The 12,749-nt window shown below is 35.5% G+C and overlaps 1 long non-coding RNA gene across 1 annotated transcript in view; it reads left to right on the top strand.

Moving 5' to 3' along the window:
• The window catches only part of LOC115505240, a 78,637-nt gene that overhangs the window by 34,386 nt on the left and 31,502 nt on the right, over positions 1-12,749 (top strand). The window contains exon 2 of the long non-coding RNA XR_003965957.1: positions 3,732-3,876. This is a non-coding gene — a long non-coding RNA (uncharacterized LOC115505240). The remainder of the gene's footprint in view (positions 1-3,731; positions 3,877-12,749) is intronic.

Below are 12,749 nucleotides of genomic sequence, written 5' to 3'. Positions count from 1 at the left end.
GATGCTGTACATTATATACCCATGACTTACTTATTTTGTAACTGTAAATTTGTGTCTCTTAATCCCCTTCACTATTTTTGCAAACCTCCTAAACCCTCCTCACTCTGGTACCCAATAGCTTATTTCCTGCATCAGTGAATCTATTTCTGTTTTTTTTATTTGTTTTGTTTTTTTCGATTCACACATACGTGAAATCATACAGTATTTGTCTTTCTCTACCTGACTTATTTCACTTTGCATAATACCCTGAAGGTCCATCCATGTTGTCACAAATGGCAAGATTCCACTCTTTTTATGGCTGAGTAATATTTTATTGTACATATACACCGCATCTTCTTTATCTGTTCATTTATGGATGGACACAAGTTGCTTCGATATTTTGGCTATTGTAAATAATGTTGCAAGGAAGAAAGAGGTACATGTATATATATTTTAATTGGTGCTTTTATTTTCTTAGATACTTACTCAGAAATGGAATTGCTGGATCATATGGTATATATGTTTTTTAATTTTTTGACGAATCTCCGTGCTGTTGACCAGCGTGGCTCTACCAATTTACATTTTTACCAACAGTGTATGAGGGTTTCCTTTTCTCCGCATCCTCACCAACACTTGTTATTTTTTGTCTTCTTGATGATAGCCATTCTGACAGGTGTGAGGTGATGTCTCATTGTGGCTTTGATTTGCATTTCCCTGATAATTAGTGATGTTGAGCATCTTTTTGTGTGTCTGCTGGGTATCTGTATGTCTTCTTTGGAATAATGTTCTGTTTAGGTCTTCTGCCCTTTTTAAAATCAGGTTGTGGGAGGTTTATATTAAGCTGTGTACATTCTTTATAATTTTGAATATTAACCTCTTATCAGATGTATGATTTGCAAATATCTTCTTCCAATCAGTAGGTTGCTCTTTTGTTTTGTTGATGGTTTCCTTAGCTGTGTAAAAAATGTTTTAGTTTGATGTCATCCCATTGGTTTATTTTAGCTTTTTTTTTTTGCCCTTGTCTGAGGAGACTGGTTGCCCCCAAATATTTCTAAGACCGATGTCCAAGAGCTCACTGCTTACGTTTTCTTCTCTCTCAATCCTGACCCAATCCATTCAATAGCATGCTGTCCTTCATAGATAGGCTCAATATTTGCCGAATAGTTGGAATTTACTTAATATGTGTTGAAAGTGTTAGACCATTAACAGGTTAAAATGTAGTTAATACCAGCTGTCAAGGGTTATAGACCAAAGAAGTGTGCTGGGAATATTTTAATTAAAAAAAATTACAATAAAGTTTTTAAAAATTGAGGACACATTTTGTACTCTGCCACTCCCTTTGAAGCCCCTATAGTTCTTAAATCCCTTTCATCAATAGGAATATCCGAGAGAGAGAGAGAGACAGAGAGAGGGAGAGAGAGAGAGAGAGAGAGAGAGAGAGAGAGAGAGACAGGGAGAGAGAGAGAGAGAGGAAACTAATTACTTCATAGTCTCATAAGAGACGGCTGGGGGGAAATGAGGATATTAGATAATTCCTATGACCACTAAAATGCTTTGCACAAACTCTTTATTCCCACAATATTCATATCAGGATGCATTCTAGCTATCCTTTCCCATCAAATGAAAATACTAGACAGCATTTTGAACAAGATATTTATAACATTAATAAAACTGATATTTCAATTAGGATATTAAAAATAATCTAAGAGTTAAAAGTGTTCACCTATTTGCCATCAAAAAGGAGTGGAATATATATTTGGGAGTTTGGGAGCATAATTTATTATGCATATTCAACCCTCTGTAATTTTAGTGAGTTTCTGAGTCTCAGTTTCCCTGTGTATAATATGAGGAATTTTGTCAGTCATAGGAAATTGGGGATTAATCTTCTAAGCCGGTGTTGGCTCCAAAGTGCTAACATGCAGTGTGCTCAGCGGGACGGGAGTACAAAACTTTTACTGCGTTTTTATTTATTTGTTACTGTTTATTTTTGAGAGAGAGAGCGAGAGCGAGAGAGTGAGAGCTTGTGCATATGAGCAGGGGGAGGGGAAGAGAGAGGGGAGAAAGAGAATCTCAAAACAAGCTCCACATTGAGTATGGAGCCCTACGTGGGGCTTGAACCCACCAACTGTGAGATCGTGACCTGAGCTGAAATGAAGAATAGGGCACCTAGGGGCACCAGGGTGGCTCAGTCAGTTGGGCATCAGACTTTGGCTCAGGTCATGATCTCACAGCTTGTGTGTTCCAGCCCATGTCTGTGCTGGAAGCTGGGAGCCTGGGGCCTACTTCAGATTCTGTGTCTCCTTCTCTCTCTGCCCCGCCCCCACTCGCACTCTATCTCTCCCTCAAGAATAAGTAAACATTAAAAATAAAAAATTAAAAAAAAAAAAAAGAATAGGGCACTTAACCTACTGAACCACCCAGGCACCCACTGTTGTATTTCAATTTTTAAGGTTTAATATGAAGAGAAACCTCATGTCATTAATAGAGATAGGAAGCCCCCGGTGAATTCAGTAAAATAAATCAGGCAAAAACTATGTAATTACCACACCACAGACCGGTTAATTGATGTCTTGGTACACATTTCAGAATGTTTCTGTAACTTGGAATCTGATACTCTGTGATTTCAAATTTCTTGAAGTACATGTCACATATTTACATTAACTTTCTCCCCCGGTAGTCATTTTTCTGCTAAGTGGATATGCACAGAGTAGCTGAGTGAGCCAAAATGAATCAGCATAAGGTCCAAAACTCTGAACAGAAAGAACTAGTTATCTTAGGCCCCGCCCCTCCCTGCCAAGCCCACCGCCTCAGAAGACTTGGGAATAGCAGCGGAGGATGTGCAAAGTGGTTCAATACACGTCCTAGCGGTCCCAGCCCAGGACAGTGTCATCCACACTTCTTAAGTTGTGCTTCCTCAGTCCCCAGCGCATGACCTCAGGTGCCGATGAACCCAGAAGAAAATTATGAAAATGAAGCATGTTGTTATATGGAGGATATTGGGGAAACTATTGATAATCTTTTAACAGAAATCTATTCTTGAAGACAGAATATGTATGTCTAACCTGAAAAGGTCAACAAACTTATTAATTCTAAACAGTGTTTCCCAGAATAATTTTTTAACCAAATAACAGGATTCCCTAATTCAGTAGTAAAAAGGAAAATAATACAAGTTCTTGTCCTCATTTAACCTGATTGAAAGGGAGAACACCACTTTGCTTCGTCACATTCAATATTTGCCTTTTGGAAAATTCAACTGCTATCATAGACTAGAATAATGATATAAAATAGCATTATATTATTTAGACAAATTAGTCTCTTTAGAGAAATTAGATGATGAAAACAAAGCAAAGATATTTAATATGTCTGGGAATAAAATCTAGATTATCTATCAATTGTACTAATAGTAGGTAATATTATAAAAACCTTTTGAAACATGGAGATTACATCCAAAGGAAAATGAACCCTTATAATTAATTAGCATATTGAAGGTAGCCAAAAGTGTTTGTTTTATATTTTCAGGGGTTTCTGGTTTTTACTTGACATTTTATGGGGAAACCCAGACAATGGTTTCTAGGGCCAAATTAGTAGCCTTAGAAAAGAAAAAAAAAAAAAAACTTAGGCTATGAAAAGTTGGTAGATCTCTGTGGATTGTTGGATTGGAAAACATCCCCATAAGAGGATAAAAATCAATTTTAGCTAATTTGCTTAGCATGGCTTGAGTTTCACATAATATTTCTTTTTGTTTTGTACAGGGATCTTGGCAAAATTAGCAACAAATCCATAAAGGAAACTGAAAGCAATTGGATCTCCATCTTCAGTGGAGTCCCACAAAAGTTGGAGAAATACGTTGTCTCTAAAGAGGATACAGCTGTACCCTAAAATTAGGACATAATTAAGGTATGAAATTTCTTTTAGTTCATTTCTTTAGTTTGGTTGCAATGCTTTGTTCTTTCCATTAGAGATAATTTTTTCTTTTTTTTTCCCCCAGTCTCTCTCTCTCTCTCTTCCTTTTCTTCCTCTCATTAGCAAATGTCTTTTATAATTGATCTTGTTTACTGTCCTTTCATCAAATATATGCCACATCACTCAGGCGAGCCATCTGACAGGGCACCTAAATACACATTAGAAAGTACTGGGAGCCATGCGTCACTTTGACTGTCTCATCAGGGCAGTTATAATAAGCATCTTGATGCCACTGAAGGCAATGCTGTATTCAGATAATAGCCTTCATTTTTACCCTTTTTAAATATAAAAGTAAACCTTGAAGCATTTGAAGGACCTAACTAAACAACACACATGTGGAAACAGACCAGGGAGCCTTTGAAAAAAAAATCTCTATGTAAAATCTGTAAAGAATCTTAGCAGTTTTTCAAAAAGACCTCCAGATACATGATGCCTGTGAATAAGACACATGACCACCTTAATTATGAGAATCATTATTGTAGGCCCTCTGGGCCATTTTTGCTCCCAGCAGGATTTTTCTTTCCTCATCCAGAGTTTCCGGGGATGTCTACTATTCTCTGTGTGTAAAGCACATTTAAGTGGTCCCACAAAGCTGCACTAATTAAACACACACATACACACACACACATACACACACACACACACACACCAATAACAACCAAAAAAAAAATACAAAACACTTTGTCAAGTGGTCAGACAGACTGGAACTAGAGGATTATAGGTAAGAGGGATAAAATGAAGGGTTGAAAGCCATAATTTCTATTTTTGTGGTGGTAACCGCATCAGCTGTTGGAGTCAGGCAGTTTAAAGATATGGCTACTTAAGCATAGAGTCTGGGAAGAATGCCCTTCAAAATGTAACAGTAAATCAGGCCTTCAGTGGTAAATATGCAGTAAATGTTGGGGATTCCTTGCTGGATCCCTTTTCCAGTTGTCCCGGCTTCTTTCCTCTTTCCCACACCCGTGTCTTCCACTTCCCATTTGATTCCATGCCTATCTTTGACAATTCCATCTATTACTTTCTTTCATATATATATATGTATGTATTTATATATATTTATATTTTATATTTATATGTATTTATACATATTTATATTATTTATATGTATTTATATTTATATGCATTTATATTTTTTATTTATATATTTATATATGTTTTTAAGCCTTCTATTTTAACCTTAGTTGCGTGGCCTTTAACTACCAATCCCATTCTCTGTGCTGCTAGAAAACAGAGAACATGTTATAAAAGGAGACACTGCATCTCAAAGGGTTCCTTCATTTGGCCAGAGACTAGTTCATTCTTGAACATGATGTGGCTTTAGATTTTCAGAAAAACCCCCTTCCTTGGGGTGGTTTTGAAGAACGTGTAGGTACATATGGGTGTCAGGCAATCAAATTTGTAGATGCAGTAATTTGAAGAATGAATTATTATAGTGACAGGATAGCCCATAAAATGATAAGAAATATAGAGGTCTTTCTAGCTTACATAATACTGACTATGATCTTGAGAGTTTCATTCCATAATTTGGCTTTATCCTTATTTTTATTGGAATTAACAGAATCAGAGAGTTGGTAGAAAGCATAGAAATTTTGTAATACAGCTCTCATATTGAAATGAAGAAAATGAAGCCCAGAAAATAATCTGTTCTAAGTCATTCTGTTTGTCTATAAATGTCATTGGTTTAATTTTAGTTTTGCATATATTTAGACAAAGAAAATATTTTCCCAGAAACTGGTTACAAATCTTTGAGATGAGATATAACCATTAAAATACATATGCAGTAAAATAAAACTATCATTCAGTAGTCGATAACATACATTGAAATTGCCTGGGGATATTATTCATATAATAAAACTTACTTTCATTGTTAATATACTATCTGACTTCTATGTATGTATAATATGTAAGCCAGCTCAAATTATCTATATAAATGAACATTATTTTTGTATACAAATATAATCCCCTTTTGATGTTTTTATGTTCTGATTATATATTACTCACAGTTTTGTAATTTTAACCAGAAAAAAAAAAAAAAAGGATTGCCCAGAAGAAAAGAAGGTAAGTTATTTCATAAGTTGGGTTGGAAATTCAGAAGTTCTTTTTCCATTACTAACATTGTGTTCTTAAAAAAATAAGACAAATTCTCATTTTTTCACTTATAAGTATTCCTATAAGAAGTGGCAGAAGTGGGGGTGAGGAGGAAATCCACTGTAGACAGTTAGACCTTATTATTAGAAGCAGTTGGTGGTATCCTGTAGAAAAAATAGTATATTCTTGAAGACATAACTACTTAATGTTTAAAAAAACTCTAAGGTATCATGCATACAAAAAACATTTATAAAACAAAGCTTTTAAATTTTTAATTATACCCCTAAGCTGATTTTCTAGTTCTCTAGGATATCAAGGCATAAAGAAAGAAAGAAAGAAAGAAAGACAGAAAGACAGAAAGAAAGACAGAAAGAAAGAAAGAAAGAAAGAAAGAAAGAAAGAAAGAAAGATTTACTCAGATTAGTGTTGGAAACATCACATAGAAATATGTGTGGTGATGTTACTGGAAATGAGTATTTTTGTAAAGTAAACAAGTAGACTGTCTGAGCTTTAAAAAGCCTGCCACGCTGCCTTAAGGTTAAAAATGCAAGTCTAGATATATCTAAGAAATTGTACTGTTTAACTTTTTAGTTCTAAGTATGTTTTGATGAAAATAATTAAAAGATGCCTATGTCTTCAGTTAACAATGAACATTTTGCTGAAGTGGTAATACTTAGGTTGTTTTCAGTTTCCATAATTAAATGCTACTTGCTACTTATTTAGGGCGTATGTTTCAGTCCCAGAACACCGAGGACAGATCTAAGTGACATCAAATTTTAAAAAAAAAAGTTACACAAAAATTTTGTGGTAGCTTTCAGGTTTAATTTTAACTTGTGTTTTAGGGACTTCAGATTTAGTTAAACAGCATCACGATCTGTATTGTCTCTATGATTGTCATACTTTAAGTAATGATATATAAAATATGGAGCACTATAGTATAATGAATGCAGACTTACGGAAATATTGCATTCTCTTAGCCAAAAAAGTGGGGGAAATCAGAACAAATGAGGATGAACGTGATTAATTTTCCTAGCTCTTTCATAAACTCATCTGTAAGAATTGGGTTTGATATGTCTTGTCTTAATGGTGTATGAAGAAACCCAGGGCTGACATCAGAGTTTGTAGGTATGTGGTATGTGTATTCTTAATAATGATATCTATGATCAAACACTGCAGAGATCATTAGGCTTGACATAAAACTACCTCTTCTAGAATCTTCAGGGACAAGGAAATTCAGCTGTGTGTCATGCCCCCCTTGCGTAGATAGTGGCAACGGATCTAACTCAATGAAAATTCAAATCAGAATGCACGAAAACACAATATTCCCAATCTGCTATTTATATTGCCAGATAAATTACATATGCACGACATTTTTCCATTGTTAATTTTTATGTTGCACAATTATACTAAATTTTGAATGGCGTCTTTAGCAAAAGAAGCCAAGAAACATCCTTTGGCTAACAAAGGAAAAAGCCATCACATATGCTGGAGGGAACTTCTTCAGAACCATTGTAGGGGTTGCTGAACTACACAGTGAAAGATGTTTATGAATCAAAAATGGATTTCATTTAGAAACTGAGCTGTGCTTTAGTATTTATCAGCTCCATAAAACACTTGATTTATAGTGCTCAGTCATAAAAGAAATGTAGAAAGAGAAGAAATGTAAACGAAAATCTTGTTAGAAGCAGTATTTATATAGATTGTGAAGTGACTGCTCATTTTTTCAAGTTGAAGTCCCATTTTAAGTAAATAACATTTTTAGGACAAGAATTGGTTAACAGAATTGAACATTCACACAAGGCAATGTGCCATATAACTCAAAACACCAGTGCCAAAATATTAGCTTGTAAGAGGGGATTCAGTGCTGGTCTGTAATAATTAGCCATGGTTTCTCCACCGAGAAGAAAAGCTCTCTTCAGATCTTAAGGGCTAGTGTGGATGTGGACATTTTAAGTATAAGAAAAGGAAATTTAATTCATGTTCCATAGTTATATGGCTATGATGGAAGGCTTTGATTTCTCAAGTGGGTATCATGGAAATGATAATAACTATGATGAAATTATATTGTCTAAATAGGACTTAATTTCTTTCTAGGCCAGGGTTCCTCAACAGAGGCACTACTGATGTTTTGAACCAGATAATTCTTTGGCATGGGGGATTGTACATTGTAGCATTTTTAATCAGCATCCTTGGCTCTACTCACCAGATGCTAGTAGCATCCCTCTCTCACCACAATATTACTAGGCAATGCCCTTGGTTGAGAACCACATGTCTAGACATTTCTTATTTCTTCTCTTATCTCGATGGAAAAGGAGTTATGTTGGTTTTGTATTATTTTTAATAGACATTTTCTGTAGAGAACTCTTATGTACTAAGTGAAGAAGCAGTCTATAATGAAATGTTTCTGCAGGATATAAAAATATAGGAATCTCAATGGTACATTCATTGCTTGAAATACTAATTTAAAAAAAATTTGGTAATGTTTCTTCATTTTTGAGAGAGAGAGAGAGAGAGAACGAGCTGGGGAGGGGCAGAGAGAGAGAGAGACACAGAATCCCAAGCAGGCTCCAGGCTCTGAGCTGTCAGCACAGAGCCTGATGTGGGGTTCGAACTCACAAAGGGTGAGATCATGACTTGAGGCAAAGTGGGGCATTTAACCAACTGAACCACCCAGGTGCCCCTGAAATATTAAATATCATGTTAAAAATACATGAATTTGAATGGATATTGAATGTGAGCTCATACTTCGTACCATAGCTGAAAACTTGTGATGTAAGCCATGTAAATTAATAAAAAATATGTTTGCCTTTGATTGGACATGAAAATTAATTCTGTGTATTATAGTTAAATATAGCAATACATTTTCAAAGGGGAATCATCATCTAAATGGACTGATAATCATGTATCTAAAATGTGAATTCATCAATTATTTTTTTAACTAACAGCAATGAGATGGTATAGAAGTTATTAACTTGATATGTCTTTGGTATTTGAGGGGTTTTGGTGGAAATACATCAATAGAAGAGGAAAAAAATAACCTGCATGGAAGTCTAAGAAGCACTTCCTCAAAAAGAAATATTCAGGAAGCAAGGAATCCTGTTTTAGTCCATAGGAAAAAAATATGTTGATGGTATTGATCCATTGGTCTTCTGAAAACTGTGGAAGTCATGAAACCACGAAGTCTTAGCTTGGTTCAGCTTTAACAAAAAGCCACATGAATGATTTCAATACATTAAATGACATTTTATTTAGCTTTTGTATACAATGATAAATGTATTATGAGTGTGTGTGGCCTCTCCCGTGAGTTCTTGAAAACACTGGGATGATTTGCCCTTCCTTCTTAATGGCACTCATGAACTTTTTCAAAAGCTCTTTAAGATCACTGACCTAAAGACCTTATACTAGATGATGTGGAGGCATTAAAATTTAAATATACCAATACTTACTTTTTATTACATTTTTCAGACTTGAGATTTAAAAAAATCTCTGGATCTATGGAAGATAAAATAACAAGTTTGCCTTTTACAGACCTTGAGTTCTACACTAAGAATAGATATGGGCTGAGTTCCTTTCTAGTATGAATTGGATTATCACTGAACATATAGCCATGAATCTATAATGCCAAGAGTTAGACACAAAACTTGGAAGGGCTTATAGCTCCAACTTGTAGTAATGAAATTAGAAGATACAGTTATGCTTATAGCTTTTTTTTTCTTTATGAAAATCTCAGAGTAATGATGCTTTATTTCTGTATGTGCCATTTCCCTGGTAACATATAAGAGGAAAAGTGGATATGAGGACTTAGCATTGCTAGTGAATTTTAAAAGTAATAAAGCATTTTTATAAAAAAAATATGTAGAAATTGAAAATACAATTTCCTTTACCAGTGCACTATGTCACCATTTCTTGCAATTTAATTACTGAAGAATGATTTTGATGATCACACATTTTCTAGGTCAAAAGTTCCAAAACTTTTACTGTATCAGAACTACTTGGAAGGTGTGTTAAAATATAGTTTGCTGAGTTTCCTGCCCAGGATTTCTGACTGAATCGTTGAGGCCTGAGAACCTGGTAATTTCTTGCAGATAATCCAGGTAATCCAGGACCAAAAAGGCCACTGCTCCAGAGACACGTATAATTTCAAGTACAGTTTCTTAGTGTGACTTGATGCCTTCCTCTTTATGGAAAATTGAAAAGGCTGCAAAATATAAATACATTAAAAGAGTTGTATAAATTTTAGTTTATTCATTTGCAATAGACCAAATTAGCTTTGTCACTGGGAAGAATGATTTATGAGAGTGGATGTTTTCAATGTCTATTTATTTTTGAGAGGGAGAGACAGAGTGCAAGTGGGGGAGGGGCAGAGAGAGAGGGAGACACAGAATCCCAAGCAGGCTCCAGGTTCTGAGCCGTCAGCACAGAGCCCAGCGCAGGGTCGAACTCTGGAACAGCGAGATCATGACCTGAGCTGAAGTTGGATGCTTAACCGACTGAGCCACTCAGAGTGGAGGTTTTTAGTAAAATAGCCTTCACATTGCATTGAAAGACAGGAAACCTTAAAAGGAAAAGACAGCCAATAAACCACTCCCAAACAAAGATTTAAATTAGCTAAGAACATTAAAAAAAATAAAATAAAAGTTTGCTTACAAGTAAAGTTTCATTTTCCCACACTAGCAAACACTTAGTTATCATTATAATATATCAAACATAGTATCAATCATATTTTTCCTTAGTCATCCTTTTTCCACCTTCCAGGAAAGAATTAATCATTCTCACCACTCAGTGTCCACCGTCCCAAAGTATGCAATAGCTCTTGTCCTTATAAATTTTATAGCTTAAATGTACAGCAAGGCCCTATTAATTCAATACTTTTATTTAAATTTTGACAAGGTCCTACTATATTTAAGATGTCATTAAACTACAGAACATCAGGGGCACGTAGGTGGTTCAGTTGGTTAAGCTCTGACTTCACTCAGGTCATGACCTCATGGTTTGTGGGTTCAAGCCCTGCGTCAGGCTCTGAACTGACAGTGTGGAGCCTGCTTGGGATTCTTTCTCTCTGCCCCTCTTCAACTTGCTCTTTCTCTCTCTCTCAAAACAAATAAGCTTAAAAAATTTAAACTACGGAACATCTAATACATTGAATAAAGTATTCAGGATTCAAAAAAAAATCCTCTCCAAAGGTATTTAGAGCTATCACCTATGGCTATAATGGTTGTGCCCTGCAGAAGTCTGGGAGGGACCATTGATATGGATGATGATGTAAATGGTACTCTCTGGAATTGTGCAATCAGGTGTTCCTTAGTCAGAAGTAATAGGGCAGGTTTAATAATGCAGACATAATGTTCTTGTCTTAATTCCAAAATTCTACAGAATGGGGGAGACGTGGCTTAAGAATTGCACGTGTGATTTATTTCTATTTAGTTGACTGCTATTAGCTCAGTGTGAGTCAATGGTAACATACAACTGCCCACAAAAACCATGAAAAACTTAGTGTTTCGGTGGGTTGGGTTTCTGAGGGAAAAGAAAAGTGTCTTATCTTCCCAGCTGGTAGAATGAATCCAGAAATGACCATTTCTCAGACACTATTTTCCATCCTGCCTTCTTTGTAGGTAAACCAAGGCACCAACTGTTAATGTTCATTTACAAAGAACCCTAATGACCTACACTCAGCATGATAATTGAGAACGTTAGACAGAAAAGCATGAAATTGTTAAGCTGAATTTTTTCAATTAATCCCAATGACCTGTGAACAAATATGTACTGGTTTTGCCAGTGAAATATGCCAAAATTGTGGAGTCTTTAATAGAAATATGACAACACAGCAGGGGAAGCTGAGAAGGGAGTTATTTTAGCTGAATACTGGAAAATCATCATCCAGTTTCCTCTGCTCAATCACTAATAATCACAGGCAGCCATAAAAGAGTTGTTGATTAATTAATCTGTGTCCAAACATTTTATTTTTTTCTTAATGCAGTGCACAATCTGTAGTTCAGGAACACTTACAGTTAAAACTTGTTTGGTTCCATGCCTTGTAAGACCGACTTTATCTGGTAATACCTATTAACCCTTACAGATGCTTTGTAAAACAAGCAATATAATGCTTTGAGAGTTCTCACCCTTTGTTTCTCCCACATTTTAATAATTCTGGCCCATCCTTTCCTCCGAAGCAAGATGTGGAGACACTTGTACATGAAGACCTAGTTTCTAATGTGCATATCCAAAGCACTGACATTGATGCTGTATCCATGGTTTTCAAAGGGGAGGGTAATCTGTGATAACAAAATTGTATCCCTTCCTTCCTGCAATTACCTCACTATCCTTACAGCCTTGACATCTGGAAACCCACTGCTACAGTAGCAGCTGTGATTCCTGTTCTACAGCAGGAAGTTAACTACACATTCCAAAGTGCCCTAATTGTTTTGATATTTTCTGGCTGCTTAAGAATTTTGGGTGTTGGAGAACACACTATTTTGCACCAACCACATTTTGGAACCAGACACCAAAGTATATCTTGTCACAATCTAAACCACTTAGAAGTGATGAAGGCTGTCGTTCTCTTCACAATATATAACTGTACGTTGTGATCAGATTCCAGATTTGGCCACGTTAAACACAGCACACTTTAGTAGAGAATTAAACCTGATTTTGTTCATAATCACTGTATTTTCCATAGTTTATGTGATGGTTTCACCTCTGCCACAATTTTCTCAAGTAAT

This window comes from Lynx canadensis, chromosome F1 (genome assembly GCF_007474595.2).
Source record: "Lynx canadensis isolate LIC74 chromosome F1, mLynCan4.pri.v2, whole genome shotgun sequence".
Taxonomy (NCBI): domain Eukaryota; kingdom Metazoa; phylum Chordata; class Mammalia; order Carnivora; family Felidae; genus Lynx; species Lynx canadensis.
Note: the sequence above shows the minus strand (reverse complement) of the source record. Positions and strands in the feature narration are given on the sequence as shown.